Source organism: Scophthalmus maximus, chromosome 2, assembly GCF_022379125.1.
Source record: "Scophthalmus maximus strain ysfricsl-2021 chromosome 2, ASM2237912v1, whole genome shotgun sequence".
Taxonomy (NCBI): Eukaryota; Metazoa; Chordata; class Actinopteri; order Pleuronectiformes; family Scophthalmidae; genus Scophthalmus; species Scophthalmus maximus.
The window spans coordinates 8,805,996-8,827,500 of NC_061516.1; the positions used below are offsets into that span (position 1 = coordinate 8,805,996).

General features: G+C 40.3%; 1 long non-coding RNA gene across 2 annotated transcripts in view; it reads right to left on the minus strand.

The window, feature by feature from the left end:
- LOC118301393 overlaps positions 1–21,505 on the minus strand; it is a 42,731-nt gene that overhangs the window by 15,566 nt on the left and 5,660 nt on the right. The gene's annotated exons all lie outside the window — the stretch shown is intronic.

Below are 21,505 nucleotides of genomic sequence, written 5' to 3' on the forward strand. Positions count from 1 at the left end.
TGAGCAATAATTCATTTATATTTTCCATACACTGCAATTGAATTCCTGTTGTAGTCCCATGTCTTCAGTGAAAAAATAAATATAGCAGGGATATCATTTCCAGGTAGACAAGCTCTGGCTTCCAACCACAATTTCAATATGAATCTTTTTTTCTCATGTTGTGTACTTCAACAGTTTAGCCAGAACAGTAGCCAAACACAGTCTGAGGGTTTGTTACGTTGACAAAAACATTCATCATGAACCTGTGACACACTAAAGAGTGAGGTATCAACCAGACACAAGAGCCTGTCATGCTCTCTCACTCAATTTAACACCAAACTGTTGAGCATCTGCCGTACTGGCCCAACTGTGGTCGTGATGAAATAAGATTCTCAGTTTGTCACTGGAGCAGGAGGCTAAGGCTGTTTGATCGTTGTGTTGCGACAATATGAAGTGTTTTTTTCACTGTGCTTTATTAGATTTGTGTCACTATAGCATGTGTAGAAAAGTTTTTTGATAGGTGCGGTGAAATCATAATATTTGTTACTAGGAATACTTAAGATTGGAAAAATATATACATACATACATAATACATACATACACACATATATATGTGTGTGAGAGTTTGATGATATTCAGTGTAGCTGCTGCTAGGAAGACTCATTGTTGTGCATATATTGGAACTATAATTTATTTGAAAGTGAATTATACTGGTTAGAGGAGACAGTAAAATTTAAGCAATCAAATGCAAAAACCATAGAATATTTATCCAAAATCAATAGTAGCTGTCTGTCTTATGGCTGCCACTGTCGACCGCAGACTGGTGAAGAGGCCAGGAGAAGCAGAGTACAATCTCTTTCTCATGCATCGAGGTGCATACAGCATGACTGCATCTTTGGAGTTGAATAGTTTTTTCTTGATTTCAGAAAAAATGAAGAAATGGTGAAAAATTAAAACCAAACACATTCCCCAACCAGTAGACACATTTAGACTTGCATCAAAAATATATGTGCAATGGGATTATGGTTACAGTAAAACAGTCTGCTGGTTCTTACTATTAACTATCATCAACACATGCTTGTATCAATAAGACTTTTACCTACACTTGATCAAATCTCTGCAGCCATCTATTTATATTTACTACAAATTAGAAACAGAAACTTCCCAGCTATATAATGCACGACGATGCACCTCACCAACTATAAAATTCATTTTGTTTGGAGAAACCTCTCTGTGCTCTTCACTGATGGTCCGTTTTGTCATTCTCCATAAGTGGCACATCTGCTTATTAAATATGAGATGAGTGTTGTTACTGTCAGAGAAGATAATGATGAACCACCAGAGCCACAAGCCTTTTGCACTTAGCTCACTAGTCATTTTGATTACGTTGATGCGACCTCTGAATAAAATGGCCATGAATCCTTCTGAGCTGCCCGTCTGCTCCAGCCTATGTTAAACAGACTCAGCTAAAATAGTACCAAAACATTCCCCCACTGAGAGGGTCATTTCATATCCTGGAAGGCAGGAGGCCAGGGTCAAAGTTCAAATTGGATGGTGGTTGGTGGGGGGTAAAGGACTTCCCTTGGGGATGGGATATACCATTGTGAACCAGACAGAGGTAGAAAAAAATCTGACATATTTCTCGACCTGATAATACAAAGGACACAATAAATATTTGATAGTCTGTACTAATCATGAGTTGTTCATTTCTAGTCTAGCACATTTTTATTGTCTTTACCAACACTCTGCACCCCGGCGCCAAAAGTCTGAAGGAAGATAATATGCGCCTTTTCACTCTCCTCAGGCACACCAGAGACACTGTAATTTTTGGTTCAAAAAAGCTCTTATCTTCATTAATTAAAATTTTCCCTCAAACCGCGACAGAAAAACAGTCAACAGTTTAATCCTGACAGAATGACAGAGTCCAGTCTAATGAGAGACATGCTCATACAGCCATTTGTAGCCTTAAAATATATGACTTGACTTGCCAAGTTCAGAAAAGAACAATAAAAAAAAACTAAATGTTGAAATTTGACATTCAGCGCAGAATATTTTGGATCAGTCTGTTTCCTGAGTTATTGTGCATACTGGAAAGAAACGGCAGATTGTAAATGGCGTGAAAAGAGAGAGTTGAGGCTGCACACACATGTAGAGGGGCCTAGTCTCACTGTGGCCTCGCCTGCCCTCATCTTTCTTAGTGTTCAGCCACTGGGAAAAAAAGGGATTCACAAAGTAATACTTTCAATTTAGAACAAGAACAGTATCATTAAATTACGGAACAGGTATGTGGAAACACTAAAAACAAGAGGAATATCACACACAAACATACAAAATGTAAATTCCGTTGTTGTACCATTTAAATTCAATTCAGAAATGTACCTCTGAGCACACAGAGCAGCCTCACGGGCATACAATATTGTACATGTAAACAGTACATACATACAGCTTAAATGGGCTCAAAAGCCAAGATGGACACTCAATCAAGAGAGCAGAGCAACGCTCCTTCTGTTGAGCTTTTGACAAAACAACTGCGATGCTGCTCCGTAGTCCGGCTTTAGAAGAGTAGGGAGTTGCTGAAGTTCATGATGATTGATAATGTTTTGCGGCTGCTAAACCAGGGTGTAGTGTTGCTTTGAAGGCTAACAGAGCTTTGCCGTTGCTTGGCCCACCTGTCTGTTGATCCTGCTGCCTAGCACCAGACCAAACACTGAGAGTTTCAACGAGGCCTATTGGCTGCAGCCGACTAACCGGCAGCCAGTCAAGAATCAGATCGTGTGAGTCGAAGTGAGAGGAAGAGGCTGTGCAGGGACAACCAAACCCCATCCAGACTCCGAACATGAAAGGACACCGAGACAGAAACTGCTCAAACTACACACAACCTGTTCAACCGTCAACAGAAAAATCTCATTGTGTTCTATCATTGAACACAAAGAGTGTCTTTCAGGATCTTAACTACAAATCCTTGGCGATGGAGCTATAAGCCTTTTTTTTGCTGGTATATGAAATGTTGATGCATAACAATAACAAAGTAAAAGGGCATCTGTTCCTGAATGGCACTGAATCGATTACCTGGCTTCAGACAAGGCTGCTACCAGACTCTGCTTTTACCGTCGCTAAAATGGATCAATACCTAATGAATTCCGAACGGTGGAGTCACAGAAACATAAATGTATCTTACAAATGAGTGCATAAAGTAACCTCTATGGATCAATGGATATGACATTACACACTGCCAGAGCAATGCATCTTCTTAATTGAGCTGAGCATTTCCAAAATTAATTCAAGCAACGATTAAAATGGATCGGACTGTGTGGCACCTTCGTCCTGGAAGCTCAGAGTGCTTTTTATTGTGTGCTCACTCACCTCCTGACCCGGCCTTGTGTTTTAATTACCACTGTCTCCTATCAGGCAGCTCAGACATCAAGGCAAAAACAAAGGAGAAATGAAATGGCTTAGTTAAGCATTTACATAGTGATATAATTAGCGCCAAACAAGGAGAAGGTTAGCATTGCCATCAAAGCAAATTAAATTAAACTATAGTGCGGCTACACAGACTCAACAAAAACCACAGATGAATGTTGTGTGATATGGTAGCAACTCTTTATCTGCTGTATTTTCAGAATGACTGAAAATAAAACATTCCAAATCAGTTTTACAAATATGATCACCAGAATGCCGCCTTTAACCAACGCCTACATGATTGTTTTAAAAGGAGATAGTCATTTCAAAGTGTTTTAATATTATAATTTGCCACTTAAACACCCAACTAGCCAAAATATGTTTCAAAAAGACAGAGTAGCTTTTGAAGTATCCCTGTGATATTTACCGTAGATAAATTCACAAATCATTATGCTCATTCAAAGTCCTGTGAGTAGGAAGAAGCAGCGTTTTGATTTTAACGTTTGCCGTTGCGGAGAGAAATAACAAATGCTCTTGACATTAAAAACCCCAACAATATTTAATCTGATTGCTGTACAGGTCAGTACATTTAGTTCATCTTTTGTATGACAAAATAATGAACAGGAGAGGATATTAGTTCCGGTGAGCTAAAACTGAAAGTGCTCATCAATACAATTCCACTACAAAACACTCGATACTAAAAGAGATACAACAGGTTGTCATTATTCTGCATAAAAAAATTTTTTTCTTTCTATTATTACACTTCTTCAAACAGCCTTTAGTGGCAAAAAAAAAACGTGGTTAGTAAAAGGTTCCAAATAATTCCTCCAGTGTGAATCTGGTGCATCCCTGAGGAATCAGTGCACATTCAATACTGTGCTCTGGTTCCACCCAAGATGAGTAATGATGCCAAACTAAAAGACAGTTTTCTGCCTCTGTCGGCCTCCTAGGATCTTAACGACAGGTGTGAACATTTCAGAGAAACTTAGGAAACATTCTATGGCACAAATGATTTTCTTCAGAGAGGCAGAGCATAATTGACAACATTAAGGACGACTTCTCATTTAGCAGACAGAGAAGGCAGTTATCATAATGATACCCTTTCTCTGCATGTCCTTACCAAAAGCTTTCCCAAAGATATTGCCTCTGCACAACCTTTCATTATCAAAGCAATCAGCTGACAATGGAAAGAAGAACATTTGAAATTACGTGAATTAGTGTACGGCTATGGAAAAAAGACTGCAGATTCAATACTTTAATTAGGCTCCTGCAAAACAATCACAAACAATTAGGCGGTACCAGTCAATAAGCTAAAACTCATAGGGAAGTAGTGATGAATTAATATGTGACGATTTTTAAATGGCTATTTCAACTCAGATGCCTTTCGTTCACAGTTGGGTACTACATAGTAGAAAGTCTCCACATCTCTTACTTTGGCTGATAGAGCACATGACTTGCAGGTAACTTGGGAATCAGCAATGCCTTCAAATGAAAACGGCCATTAGCTTGCAATTGACTTCCTAAGCACCGTCTGAGTGGCTCCAGAAAAATGCTCTGAATCTTTAAGAGGTCCACGTTGCACCAATCAGATATCAGCAAGGTCAACCCACAATGTTCAACAGAAAACTTTTCATCGAGCCAAACTGTTTTGAGTTATACCGGAACTTGGTAAGCTGTCAGATGTAATGAGAACATTGCCATACATTCACGTTGATGTCAGGATTAATTCCAAATTGAGCCACCATCAAGAGAGACATATTTTCTATGCATTTTTCCCACTTAAAATACACCGCTGCTTACAAAGAGGCCCTCTGAGTAAATGATTTCTGCCTTTCTTTGGAAATATTGCCCCATTTTAAATTGTATTGCCATCCAGAAAACATGATGATCAAGAAGAAGATCCACAACAGCAATATTTCTGTAAAAGTTTGACAAAGGACTGGCTTTAGTGGAAAACCCTGACTGGCAAAGTTAGCTCCCATTTATATTTATGATATAGTTTCAGATTATATAAAAATAATCACTTAAAAATATTAATTAATTTGCTAAATTGATATCTAAAAACTGTACTTCACCTAGAACTTTTCATTTCCACGCACAGACAACAGATTGAATTAGAAGATTTGTTTAAATGATTATGCTGATGTTAATCCCTCCTCCCACAAATATCAATAAGCTATATTTTACTGTACTTTATTGAGTTTTTCATTAGTTTAATTTCATTTAATTTCATGTTTGAATTACGGATGACATGTTTTCAGGGTGGAAAGCTCCTTTGGATTTCATTTAAAAGAACAAATTAATTTTTTTTTCTCAACACAGAAATGTGCAATTTAAAATGTGCTGAAGTCAAAATAATTCCTTGTTTTCAATGATATGGTAGAGTGCTAAAAATCATTCAATTGATCTATCTTTATTTCAAAACAATGTAACAAGTACAAAATTCTGAGAATATAACTATGACATGACATAAAACAAAAAGGTGAGCCAGATCATGGTCAAGTATAACACAAACAAGAGGGCCGTCGGCAGCCTCCTGCTGGTCGGCGCTCAGGTCCTCATAAAAGATGTGGTGCAACCACCAGCGGCACTGACAAGTGTGCAAGACGACGTTATGTACTGGATTTACTCTGCTAGAACTCTATGATCTTCAACATTCACATAGATCCCACAGTTTATGGAGGATACTTCGAAATGTTAATAATAGAGCAGAACCCACAGCATGAAATCGCATGCAGCTGGTCAAGACAATAAAGTCAGGCATCTGCGCAAAGTTCATGTCCATCCATTCAGAATCAAACCATTTGTCTTAGATAATCATTTCTATAGCCAGCTTATACAAAAGCTTGAACTATATGAGTGTGGATGTGTGTGTGTCTCTGTGTGTACAATAAGAGGACCTGGAGTAAATTCTGCAGAGATGGCTCCTCTCACCCCAGAACTAGCCTCACAGCCTTGTCAGTCAGCCGTGATGGCAGGCAGAGCAAGCAGGATGGGACAAACATGGATTATAAAGCAGCATGGTGTTTCCACTGGGGTCTCCCCTGCTGGGCTACATGGTCCCAGCTCCCTTTGTCTGCTGTTAACCCGTTAAATCCCGCGGAAGAGCCCATTCAGAAATGTGTCACACACCCTGGGGGTGCATTTTGTGTGGAATAATCATCTTAAAGAGGTTACATAGCAATGCCAGTGATTCCAAACTGTGCCCCCCCCCCGCCCCACACACACACACACTCGTCACCCCTGCACCTTATTTCTTTCATGGGGAGTTTGCAGTTTCAATTATTGCCAACTTACCTTCATGCAAACACCTTCAAACAACATTCTTTAAGAGGATGTCCCGGTGTAGTCAATCAGCACCAACACACTCTGGTTAAAACAACTCTTGCTGCCATTCTTCACAGATGAGGTTAAGAAGGATATTGACTTATGCATTTTACATGAGGATAAAATGTGCCTCGTTACTCTCTGGATACACACTGGTATGTAGCGTTCCAGCATTACAGACCAGGGACTTCAGTCTCTCCCATACTGTCGTGTGGAGCATACTTTGCAGCTGACTCCATCCTGACTGTGTGTGTCTCTCCTTGCTATAGACAGAGATAGAGTGAACATGCAGGAAATGTTGCGGGTTCACTGAGAGAAAGTGTAATTATACTGCAGTAATGCCCTCCATGATTAATGATGTGGGCCTCTGAAACCAAACCATCAGGCCAATAGCAAATTACCACCATAAAAATAAACCATGATGTGAACAGGTCAGCGAGGCCAGAGCACAAAATGTCTCTTAGAGTGTATTTATATACAGTGTACGAGCGAATGGGGAACGAGCTCTAGTAACCCAATTAGTGTCTGTCCACTGTCAGAAAGCCTCTCCCTCTGCATCCATGTTACACACTTCTGTAGCCATACGATAGTGATGTGTTTTTTTAATCTTTTTTGAGAGAAGATGAGGTGCAGTCAGACACACAATTAGAAGGAAAAAAGTGACATATGTGTAACATCAAGTGTCTTTTCAAAGGAGTGCTCAGCTACTCTGAGTAATGTCAGTGGAGCAGAGAGAGAGAGAGAGACAGAAAGAAAAACAGAAAAACAGAAACAGGAAGACATTTTGTATAATTCTTTGTGACACTGTACCATTGACACTGCTCTGGTGGGCAGGGCGGTGCAAATAAATATCAAATGTACAACTATGTGACCTAATGCTTGTAGCACGAATCGTTCCTAGAAATACAGCACAACTTTACTTGGCCGAATCTGAAGAGCACAACACACCAACGACTAAACTTCTCAACACAAAATTCCTGAAAAGTCTCTGAAGCATTGCAGTCAAGTTCACATTTCTTGTCCAAAATTGGTTCCCATAACTATAGACAGACAAGTACACACACACACACACACACACACACACACACACACACACACACACACCCTTCTAGGGTGGAGAGCACTTGACTCGTGCCCAGATTGAACTCTAATGCACTCTACTTGTATAAAGATGATAACTTTTTGTAGTTAAACGGCAATGGAGTATTTCACTGAGACATGGCTCTCAACGTAGCAGCAATCAGGGATTCTTGTGGTTATGAATCAGCATTTGGAAAGGCCTGAACTGGTGTCATAAACATGACAACTATGCAATCATTTGCCAGTGCTCAAAGAAACTTGCCAAATTGTTCTGTAAGTGTGTTGTGTAACAGATCATAACGTGAGTGCAAATGAATAAAGAGTAATTCATCTCAAACATACACAAATCTACACCCACCATCCTCATACGTTAAAAGTAAGTATTCTGACCACAGTCACGGGAACTTCAACCTTTCAAAAATAACAAATTAAAGCAGAAGACTTCAGAGCTGATGGTGTTTGAATGTGAGCATCTGTGTTTTTCTTTTCTTTTTTACTGCCGAAATCTGCACTCAGATCACAGAGGGGAGTCACTGGTTGATGAATAAAGAGCTACCTGTCTGGACATCATGCTACACTGATCATTATCCCCATTTTGACAGGGATTTTTCTTTTGCTTTTCTGTCTGATAATTCATTTGTATGGTTTACAATGGAGCTTCACACTTGTCAGCATCCCTCTAGGTGGCATCTTCATAAATTCCAACATCTACATGAAATAAGCAAAACACCATTTTTTTCAGTGCGAGTAATCCATTTAACTTTATCGCACATTCAAACTGTTAATTAATGACCCATTAAATGCATGGCCTGTGGTTTTCTTATGAGTATGAATTTGAAGTGTTCATGCAACCTAACATCAATCAGATGAAAGCCTGACAAACGGCCCCATCCTTTTTTAATAACAATAAATCAAAGCGCGCACATGGACGTCTCTTTGAGACAGAGATAATCAAAAGCAGAGAGTGAGATGGCCAAACATCATGTCTAATGTCCCCACGAAGCAAGGATCAACTGTTTCCAATTAGGATTAGAAAAGCACATGCAAAAAATAGAATGAACCCATCAACCCTGTGTGCCTTTGCGTATACACACACACAAATATATATAGTTCCTGTTTAGGAAAAAATCTAATAAAGAAAAAGGAAATAATTTTTACGGGCCTCTCTTTACCCCTTAGTTTCACTCTTAAACAAGATGTAAGAAAATGCTTGCACTTGCACAAAGTCCATGTTAGTTTTCATTTCTCACTTCTTTCATTGCCATTTAATCCAGTCACATCAGTTCCCTGAGCAGGTGAAGTCAGCCAAAGACTTTCCCACGGTCTGAGAGCAAATCCAATGCCCCAAACCCTTCCTGAGGGCTGGCCATCTGTCCGCTCTGTTTGGAGTGTGTTAGGGGGTAAAGCGTCAGCTGCATGACCAAATTCAACGTTCCAACACTCCCCTCCTTCACAAGCCTCCATTCAACTCAACTGAACACGAACACACACACACACACACACACACACACACACACACAGATTGTGCCCAAATACATACAAATCAGATCAACAGAGAGATGTGACTTCTCACATTCGACAGATTTTCAGTCCAAAACCTTCACACACATTCTCTGTTATTGTTATTACTGCACACAACTGATCTGTCGACACCTGCCCCCTCAAGCTGCAGTTCTGCTTATTAAAATGAATAAAATGTTACAGAATAAATTCCTATGAAAAAGTAAAAATGTGCTCAATGCATAGTTACACATGCCGTCCTCCTTCTATGCTGAAAACAGTTGCAGGCTGGGGAGAACCCTCATTAACATGATATCTCTGCCTCTCAACAAAGGAGTTCACCGCATAAACCTTGACCTTTGCTCCCTCCGAGGATAGATCACCGGAGCTGCTGACTTCCACAGAACAATACAATTTCACACAAGCAGCTCAAAGTGTAGAGCCAGCAAATTTGAGAACATCCTAACAGCTCGTCGAAAAAATCATCTTACTTTGAATTTGCAAAGATCATGTGACGCATTTCTTTTTTCGCAGGCACATGCTGCCACCCCCATCCCAAAGCGGTCCACCCCCCCCCCCCCCCCCCCCCGCCTCAAACTGACATCTATAATTTTATTTTCCTTCTCAAAGAGCGACTCTGCCGCTGGTGGATATGGTCCTCGCCCCGGCCTGACGCATTTTTAAAATGCGTGACATTGCCTCTGTGGGAGCATGAGAACAGAGCTTCCTCAATAGTAGGGTCCCCATACCCGGCCCGTAACCATGGAAGCAGATGCCTGCCCTCCCGGCCCTCCTTACCTCCTGTCGATCGCGGTCTCTGAGCTGCTTCGGCAGTGAAAAGAGGCTATGCCTGCCTTTCTCCTCGCACTGACCGAACTTGCCCCACTCCTCAAAAGGAGCCATTGAACAGGTCACTGGTCTAGACTTGTTTGCACGGTCCAGGGAGCAGCCTTGATGTAACCCTTGCTCTCCTCTCTCTCTCTTTCTCTCTCTGCCTGCCACACCAGCCGCCCAGCGACTGCAGACTGTGGAGGGGTGGCGGGGGGGACATTGGAGACGTGGATTTGAAAAGGAGCCCGTCCGATTTTGCCATTGTGCCTTTTCATTCATCGATCGAATGAATATCGAACCTTCTGTCCCTGTGTGTGAACAGATAGCTTAGCAAGCATTATTTCCCCTGTCTCTCCAGGTCTGTGCTGTGGGCCCAGAGCTCACTTACTTTTTGTAAGAATTTAATTTTTGTTTTAAACATTTTCCCTCTTTAATAATTCCTGCTAAATTTAATTTTGATGTGATTTGATATTTTGATGGGATTAATGCACAAATTAGGTGTAGATTTGATCGCTTTCAACACTAATCACTAAATAATCTAATTAATTTAACTTTGGTGTATTTTTGCCATTGTAGTCATTTAGTAAACAAATTTCTACATGTGTGCAAAAAAACCTTAAATTGAGTAATGGCACAATAAAATCATCAATCTTAACATTTTACAATTGCAAATGACATTGGGTTTCACCAAGGTCTGAAGCAACTACACATATTTAATTGTTAATGCATCTGTGTTAAATACTGACATCATCAGAGACAAAAAAGACCTCAAAGTGGACTTTTGAGCTGCTGTTTGTGGTAGAAAATGATTGAATTGTTTCCTTGTTTTCCAAAGCAAAAATGTCATCATTTTATAAATAGAGAATGAGGATTAATGCTTAAATTGTTGGATTATTTTATATTTATATTTTCAGCTCAGATAATAAGACATATTATTCACTTGAAATAATATAAGAATGTTATTAAGTGGAAAATATACTTAATTTGTCATTTACAACAATTACTTAGATATAATTGTTTCTTAAAAGCAGCTTGAAATTCTTTGAACAATTTATATTAACAGAGTGGGTGTGTTTATATATTGACCTCTTGCAGTAAATTGTTATGGCCGAGTATAGGTGACTGGGGGGGGGGGGGGGGGGGGGGGGACGAGGGCTGCGATGACAGTTTTAGTAAAAGGTGAAACGATCAATGCCGACATATCAATATTGTTCAATCAGGGCTGAGGCCACAGATAAGGTAACTGTTTGTGTTCAATCACATTCATCAAGCAAAACTCGTTCTATTGTTTAAATGACACATGATTTTGTCTTAAACATCGTCTTAAAATCAGTGCTGAAAGAAAATGGGAAAATTCATCCCTGGTGTGTTTTTCATAATTTATCTGATACATTAAAATTGTAAATGGCCAAAATCTAATCAATAAATATTCACAAATCAGTGTTTGCCGTCTTGATAATATTTTTAGTACCTTGCCCAATCAAATTCATGTACATTCAAACTGCCAGAGGAAAACAATTATATTCCAAATGTATTTAGTTGCATAAGTTTAAAATAAAGCACAAAAAAATCAGAAAATCGTAAAAGCATTAATTGCAAATAAAATTTTAAAAGTCTGCAGAGACAAACAGTTACAGCTTCCATGCTCCGTGTGATAAGTTGCTGTGCAGGGGCCAATCAAAAGGGGCACAGAGGGGAACAAAACAGGGCAGAAAATGAACAAATTCAAAGGCAGAGGAAGGAAAGCAAAGGAACCAGTGAAGTAAAAAGGCAAAGCCATTCTGCTGAATTCAATGTAATGGCCATCTTCAATACAATTGAATTACTTTGGGTTCTACGGGATTATAATTCAATGAGATTATAATTAAATAAACATCTACACAAAAACCATAAGTCTTGACAAATGTTTGTCGAAATAATACTAAAGGCTGCTGAATAATTCTGTTTCAGTGCCATTATGTAATCAACATAGAATGTCATAAAAGCAGAAAATTCATGATATTGTAATTGTTTAATATTTTATATGCCTATTAACAATAGTAAAAATGAGTAATCGTTTCAGAGAGAAAATTTAATAAGGTGTTATTATTTAACATTGATTTGTAATGCAAACTCAAATAATTAAATAGAAACATCAAAATAAAGATATATTTTAAAATGACCGCAGAGCGAAATTTTAATGAAGGACAACAATGAACAGAGTTGGATTTCATTTCATTGCACCACTCACTGCCACTCTCACTACACACGCACATACACACACACACACACACACACAAGGAAAACAGTTCTGTCAGATGTTCCCTGTGACATACATGTGAAACAGCGTGTCATCATCACCAGCATCCTGCCTGGAAACAGTGGCAGCCGAATGCCAAGTGCAGCTCCACAGCCTCTGCTCTGCCGCTGAAACACGACCCAGTGTCGGCGGCACACACGCATCATCATAAGGCAGAGAAACTAACCAAATACAAGGGAGAGTTTGCAAGGGATGAGAAGTTCCAGCTCCCACTCTCTGATTCCTGATTTTCTTTTTCTCTTTCGTCTCTGTACTGATCCTGTGCTGGGTTTCCTGAATGCCATAACCGTGTGACTGCAGCTTATATATCTGAGCATTTTAATGTAATGTTAGCTCAGCATAGAGGAGGACCATGGCACTGCTTTTGGTAATAACTTTTTGATCATAATGAATATAAGAATTAGCTTAATTCTCATTACCCACTGAAGTCAGCAGTTATATTTCTGGCTAAACTCAATACAAATTACAAATATGAATATTATGTCTGAATAATTTCTATAAATCATTATAGAAGACATTTTCATATCTTGGTGTAATTAAGACAAATTGTCAAATTCTAATTCCTGTGGTATTGTTGGTGCTAAGATTAAACGATCTCAAAGATACACACACACACACACATGTATATATATATATTATATTAAAAGCCTCTAAATCTGCATGTAGACCATTGTGAGATAGCCTCCCCTGAAATCTAAACTTCAAACTAATGAAATTCTTTTAGGGTTGTTAGGGTGACAGACCTCACTGATTCAAAGCCGTGAAAATCCTTAGGGATATTTTGCCTTAGAATTAAGAATTGATTTACAAAATAAATTAAAAATAAATAAATAACTGAGAAGAAAATAAAATATGACTGCTCAGGTCAAGGAGGAACCTCTGGATGGAATGACTGGCTAAAATGCCATTTTTTCACCAAAAGCAGATATCATCCCAGGCTGTCACCCTGCCAACACACCAGTCTCACACTGCTACGTCTCTAACACAGAAAATTATGAGTTGAACTCCCTTAGACACCACCATAATTTGTTGTCCGGTCTAAGAGCCACAAAGGCATGTGTCTCCCTCCCTTAGGTCAAGCCCATAGGCGGGTGCACAAAGCACAGAGGGCATCATAATCTCCTAAACCCCCTGCAGTCGGCCTTGTTCAAAATCCACAATGCTAAGCAGATCCCAAACATCTTCACTATATTATCTACCTCGAACGGTTTGACTGCATTTGGCTGCTGTGTGAAAACATATTAACTATGACTTCTTGCTCTGGAACATCAAGCATAAAGGAGTTTTGACATTGACTGTGGACATGGGTGCTCGTTTGTGAAATAGGACATAAACCGCCCCTGAAGATCACAAGCCAGTGTGAAGGGCAGTGACCATTGTGTAAGAAAGGCAGCTCCTTGTCACAGCAAGGCTGGTTTTCAGGCGCACCCCATCCCTGTCACCAAAGTCAAACTTTAAGCTTTCGAAGGTGCTTTAGAAGGTGAAGGAACGAAGGGGCCCTCACCATAAAAGCACTGTTTAATTAGGTGTAGAGCAACAAATCCTCCCTATTCAGTGGCTGGACACTTGTGGTGTTGGAGTGGAGTGCATCGCTGGTGAAAGACTCTCATCATCACACTAGAGGAGTGTTCCCTCCCTCACAAAGACACACACTGATTCACTAATGCCTGTGTGTTTACAAGCCCATCGTTTGCTTTTCTAACTCATTGTCTCTTGAATGGGCGCTAATGGAGAGACAAAACAGCAAACACACACACATACACACACACGCACACACACACACACACACACACACTGACGCCCTCCTGCAACGCGCTGCTCTTTTTATAGTCCGAGGCTGGACACTTGTGTCTCTCAGCTGAGGGCTGACATACCAATGCTTCAGTTTGTGATGAATTAAACTGCGAGTGAATTACAATAAAACAACAGCAAACAGAAAAAACAAACAAACATATGTTCAAATAATATCAAAAACAATTCTATGAAGGCAATTGTGCCAGAACATTGTATAATTCAGAGTTTAATATTATTCTATTCTTTCAAAAAAATCTGAAACACTATTAAAATGAAAATAGATTTACTGTTATATGTGGAAAAGAGAGACCTGCAATCTTTGTGAAATGAATCTGTTTTAAAAATATACTCTTTCTAATTCTTAAACAGCAGTTTAATGTTTAATTAATCTAAACTCAAGGGGGAAATAATTTTGGAACTTGTTCTTTATCTGTCTTTCATTTCATTTTCTTTTGTGAATGATATTTTCAATTTTGTAAAATGTTTGGATCAGTGAAATAAACCAAATTACAGAGATAATTGTGAAATGCTTGGATAGGAACAAAAAAATGTGAGATTAAAAGGGCTGAGTATGGGTGGTGGGCTCTAATCCTGGAGGACAAAACCAGCATATTCACCGAGACAAATCGTGTTTGATGGATCCCTGCTGCTAGAGCCAACCGCAGCAGTCCGGTCTGGGAAGACAAATTGTGTGGGAGGCGCTCAGGAAGGAAACAAACTAAAAATGTAAAAGAAACGGGACTCCTCAAATACAATAGTAATTCACAGACAGCATACCAAAAGCAAATTATCTTAATCCAGCTGAGGCCTGTGTATTCTCTCAATGGTAATGCCCAGTACAATATTCTCACATAAAACCATCTAAAAGCTTCAATTTTGATAAATATCATTTTTTTAATCTTTTGGCTTTTTCATAAATTAAACCTTTTTATTTTAGATTACAATTTATATTTATATTTTAATAATTTTAACAAAATATACAAATTCTTTTAATGACTGCTTTTGTTATGCATTCAGTTTTCAACCCAAATGTGGATAAACAACCATATATCAAATTCAATTGTTAAATGTAATGATATAATGTAATTCATTCAAAATATTGCACTTGATGCTTTTTAAAAAGCATCACTCCCCGGCCACTTCAACAATTAAAATACAGTTAAAAAAACAACAACATAAATTAAACCTAAAAGTCAAAATTCCTCCTTACTGCTAAAGGATTGGGAGGGCAAAAGAGGTAACTAAGGGTTAACAAAAATAAAGAAAAGATTTGAGAGAGAGAGAGAGAGAGAGAGAGAGAAAGAAGTGCATATTGCAACCCTGTCGTCTCCCGGGGATTTAGCAAGGATCTGTGTGTGTGTGTGTGTGTGTGTGTGTGTGTGTGTGTGTGTGTAAAGACAGAGAGAGTGACAGAGAAGGAGACGGCGCTCAGGGTTCCCAGGTGCTCAAGTGTATCTAATTGTGTGAGTGCAATTATAAGCATCTGCTTTTGTCCATCTTTAGTGTACTGTAGCGTCTGTATATGCGAGACACTGACGTGTGTGTTGCAGTTGCAATTGCACTTGGTTCTCAGCTCCGCGGTCTGAAGGCAGAGGCTGCCCAGTGCCTTTAAGCCTGCTCTGGGTCAGACCAAACACTGGCAGCTTTTCATGACCATATCAAGTTGATGTGAGTCTCTGTCCCTCCTCTGCTCCCCATTTCCATATGAATGTGGACTATGCTATAGAAAGAAAAAAAAAGAGCAAGGTCCTTGTCCCAGGGAGCCACCGCAGGGTGAGGAAACACACATTAGGAGATCAGGAGAACTCTACATCAGCCATAACATTTCTGCAAATAACAGAAATATTGGCACACAGGCACATTTAGATGATAATAAAAAATACACGCAAATTATTTCTCTCGCACCTGATGAATCAAAATACAAATGCATACACATGTAGAGATTCATTATCATGACTGGACTGGACTGGACTGGACACACACACACACACACACACACGCTAACACAACTACAGCTCCATGCAGGCTACATCCCAGCCGATTTGTAGAAAGGGTTTAGGCAGACAAAGGGTTTGTCCTGAAAGACAAACAGCAGGAAGCACCAAAACGGCAATGACCGTGATGCACGGACGTACGCCTCAAGAAACCCCCAGAAGCATGGAGGCATGTTGGAGAAACAGCAGAGGATTAAAAAGGCACAAGAGTACATATGAACAAATAGCACAGATCATCTGCATACCCCGGGTGTCTTGTATCCTCTCTCTGCTACCTGGCAAGCCCCGGCTGAAGCCAGACGCATCAGCACCATACCATCACATGCTTAAACACGTGTTTTGGACAGACACCGGCCTCTTAATTCACACGGACAATGTCCAACGCTCCTATTGTTCCACTGCGTCGTCTGGCCGGAGACAAACCGCATGGTCCGTCTGACTGTTTAAAGGTGGGCTCAAAGATGAGGTCATTTTACCAGGAGAGTTGAGGGGAGGGGGGACAGAGACGCCCTAAATGAGGGGGAGCGCTCAGTCACCTCGGTTTATAACTGCCGATGAGCACCAGGAGCCCAAAGGCCCTCACCGCATGCTGAGGACCAGGGCGTCCACAGCAACGCAGAGACACAATGGACATCAAAACACCTTCTCAGATTAGCTGCTTTTTACAAAGACAAGGGTGAAAGATTACCTTTTAGCTGAAAAGGTTTTTTTTAAGGCTATCAGTAAGGTTTGTGTATAAACTAAGCAGATGTGGAGAAACATGGTCTATGGAACTACTAATGTAACCAAATGAAATTACAATACGGATCATATTTTCAATTTCTATTGTCTTCTATTCTATTTGTTTTTTGCCTTCTGACTATCAAATCAAATCCAACTAACAATAGTCACCAGCAATGTATTGATTAAAAACAACAAAAATAAAAACCCAACAAATCTGAAATGGATCCAAATATTTCAAATGACGTGACGTTTTTTGTTTTTGTTTTAATCAATGTGGATACAATCGCGCACCCGTAGAAGGAGTCACAGCAATGTTAATAAAACTGTTACAAAACAAAAAAAAGAAACTGCACAGAGAACCACTCTTGTGTGAAGAGCAGCTCTCACAAAATGGAATGTGTTTCAGTCCATATTTATTACCAATAATGTGCCTGTAAAATTGCTATTTGCGTAGGCTTTGAAAAACAAATAGCTCCAAATCATTTATACTCGCTGGCTGCAGTGCAGTAATCATAAACAGAGCACCACAAACAAACTCTATGACACAGAAGAAGACAAAACCAACTGATATTTTGCAACAATATTGCACCGTAATTTTATTATTTAATTAACCATCCCTTGTGCTGGTTAACTGCATTAGTGTAAATTCCCTAGCAGAACGACGATTCCCACTCCAGCTTTCCTTCACTGGTCATTTTCTTTTCCAATTTCCTAAATGTTGTCCACTTTTGGTGACCAACTCAGAGGGAATCATGCTACTCATATATATCTGCCCACGCTAATCACTGGGGTACGGCCATATGTGCATGTACATGGTAAGTTTAGAAAAGAGCCAATCAGACACCAGGGATTTTGCCTCCCCACAACCTGATGATGTTTTAACAAAGTTTGATTGAGCTGCTACGTTGGAGTTGGCAAATTTTTGATCTGGTAACTACTGTGAAAAAAAAGTTTTGAGCCTGACTTTCTGTGATGTATTTGTTCTGTGTGCAGACATCAGTCTGGTCTGGGTACCCTCAGCCCAGCACCAGCCACCTGTGCACAGGCCCTCCTGTATTAACTCTGCGATTATCACTGAGGGGGATCTCCACCAGATTGCATTTCTTATCTACAAAGAGCGCCTACTCCAAATCAAAAAAAGTTACAAGTAAGTCAAACACATCAAAATGGATGAAATGCTCTATCAAAACAAAATCAACAAGGAAATCAAAGACTCACCAAAAAGGACTATGGGGTTTTGTGGGTTAAGAAAAGGAGACTTGATTTTTTATCCTTGTTTTTGGATTTTGTCCTACTGGGCTGTTCTGGTCTTGACTGAGTCATTGTGCGACCCTGTCCAGCAGCATGCTGGCCTCTGCCAGCTACACAAACAGTGAGAGAGAACATGACATCACCCCTCTTTCATCCACTAGAGACACTCGAGGCTCACAGTTCAACAGGTTCAGACGCTCGCTGCAGATGGAGCCCAATGTTAACACAGTGAAGCAAGAGATCCTTCGCATTTTCAGCCACCATTTTTCGAAAACTTTCCCTGAAGCGCTGCTCCAACAAACAGATGCTGGAAGTCATTACAAGGGGATTGTGTTACGGTTCGGTCTGAAGCACTCTTTTTCCCCTACTGTTGCACCGCTCCCAAAAGACCCGGTGACATGGGGAGCGAGATGACAGTCAGGCCGTGCTGGATGTTAGTGTAAAGGGAATACAGTCTCACTGGGCAGTAAGCCTCCGCAGGCATGTGGAGGATGTTCCCTTCTGACTGTGCCCACTGTAATAGGTCCGGCCCGGCCCCAGCAGGAGTAAACACGGACACAAATCTCTCTTCCCCCTGGGCAGCCCAGGCGGGAGACATCAATCCTCGCCTGCAATCACCAAGACTACATTACACCCTCGCGACATCACACCCTTCAACAGCTAACATGCGGAAATGATTTGGATTTTTGTCTCTGCTTTTTGTCTCGAGATCTGACAGTCGGCGAAGGGCAAATAAGTGTATAGATTTATTTTCACGGGTCGTTCTCAAAATGGGGTATGATTATCAGGGCATAAATCTGTCATGACCTTGTGGTGCATTCTTCAATTTGCCCGTGACATGAAAAACAACAGTTTCTGGAAAGAAAAATACGACCTTGTCCATCTTAAAAAAGGGTGAAGGTCGGTGAAAGATGAAGAAAAAAAACCCCACAGTAGTCCACCACGTGGCCCACAATCTATTCATTGCTCCCGTTTAATTTCTTTTGGGTGCATAATCCTTTCAATAGCAAATTTAACAGTCCCTAAGGTCTAAGCACCAGACTGGTCAATACAAAACCAGACAACTAATTACTGAGCACACCACGCGCTCCCCCTCCCCCTCCCCTCCCCCCTCTGTCCTCCCCTTTTCTCTCCCTCGTTCCACTCTCTCTCTCTCTCTCCCTCCCTCTCCAGCAGCTGTGGGGTTCATGTACACAAGAGCAGCAGTCAGGCAGTATTAGGTTTCCACTTCCCAGATCTCCCTTAAAAGCCTGTCCCATAATGGCCCTTCAGTCACACAAACACGCGTAGGGTTTCACACAAAAAAAAAAGCACACACAGTCGGACAACCACATGTGAATATGGAGATATTCACTTGAAGATCCCCAAGATCGAGTTCTGTTTGTTTGCTTACCGATACTTATTTATCTGTTTTTCTCTTCATAGTATATATTTAAAGTGAGCTTCTCCTCTTTTTGATGCAGAACTGCTAATTGTGTGGATTTTACTGTTGCCCAGTGACTAAACAACCCCAAAGTAAATTGCCTGTTTACTAAGAGACAACAACATAAATGTTCATAATGTCTAGCAGTGAGGCAGTAGCTTTAAGAGGGTGTAATTACCATGTAATTGGCGCCTTGTTTTCAAGCAATAAATTAGAGCACAACGTGACAAGCTGTTTAGCTCATAAAAAAAGCGTAAAGCTACTCTGCATTTGAGCTCAGTGGATAGGTTATTCGATGACCAGAAAAATGAATCTGCAAATTTTGTGATAATCAATGAATCATTTAAGACTTCTTCTTTCTTTTAAAAAAAAAAAACAAAAAACAAAACAGAGGTTCTCTGTGTCCTGCTTCTGGGATGTCAAGGCTGCTCTTTCTGATTTGATCTTTTTTTTCTTTCTTTCTTTGGACTCGTCTGGTCCGTCAGACATAAAATAGGAAATTATGATGGATATGTTTCACTTGGTTCTGACATTTTAGGATTATCGCTGAATTTGAAAAAATAGTTGTCAGATTAATAATTGTAATTTGTAGTTCTAGTTGTTGATACTCTTAGGATCTATTTTTTTTTTTAAAGAAAATTCAAAAGCAATCATGCATGGCAGTTAAAACTTAATAGAAAAACACAATTCAACCAATATCAATGTTCATATTTTTTTTCAAGAGAACCAAAATGTCTGTTGGCTAGTCATTTAAAATGATTGCAGAATATTATCGTGCAGCAGAAAACAGATTTCCTCCGATTGCACCATGATTGTATTTTGGCTATTAAAAAGAAAAAACAGAAATGGATGCATGGGGTGCAGGAACCCTCAGCTGACCCCACCGCCATATTGCGCATGTGGTGTTTATAATGTAGATGAGAAAATCATCCTTTGCTTCCCATGAGTAAATCCCCTGGCTGTGACAATGATAACATGGTCATGATAGCACGCTCGCTGCTAGCCCAGCCCCATGTGTCGTGTTGGGACTGCCGTCCTTTGTTTTACAGCCTTCCTCTGTAAACAGACGCACTGTCAAGGCTTTGATCATAACCCAATGCACACCAGCAAGTCAGCACAGCCCCTAATTTGCTGATGGGTTTAGAAAGTCCCTCAGTTAAGAACACTTCCCTCAGATAATGGGAAGAGTTGCCCCCCCTGTGACCTGAGTGGAGTGTCCTTTGTCTCACTACTAATGTTTGCCTTAGCCCATTGTGTCTGCATTATCCAGCGCCCTCCACCCCCCCTCGCAGCACAGCTTTGATGCGACAGCCCTGCTGCACCACACTGGACTGCCCTCAAAGAGGAAATACGAAATGTATGGGAGCCATTTCCCAGTGTGCCGCTGAGCCATGCATGGACTCCCCTCCCCCACATCTGTGTGGCCACCGAGAGGCTGAGATGGTTAGAGAAGCCGAGCTGTCTATAATGGCGCAGAGCGGCATGCGGCTGCAGTCACTTGGTCCCACACATACATGCATACAGCTGATTCCACAAGGACATCCTGCACCCTCTTCGCTTGCAAAAGAAAGAGGATGATCCTGGATCCTGTCAGCACAAAGACAAGCAGACAAATTGCTTATGATCTCTTGACCCTAGAAACTGGCGTCTGTCCAAAATAGACTGCTGTGAAACACAAAGTAACGCAGTAACATAAATGTAAAAAGTACAATGGATGCATCAAAGAACAAAAAGCTTTTTGAAATAAGGTGTGTAAATTATCCAAAATTCAGAAGCAATTTTGGTCTCAGCACCTTCAACTAATGACAGGGACATTTTAATGGCAGATATAAAGGTTGACTGGAGGTCGATAGGGCAAATTATTAAAAAAAAAGGAAAACTATCTGTCTTTGTATTGGTCTTCCT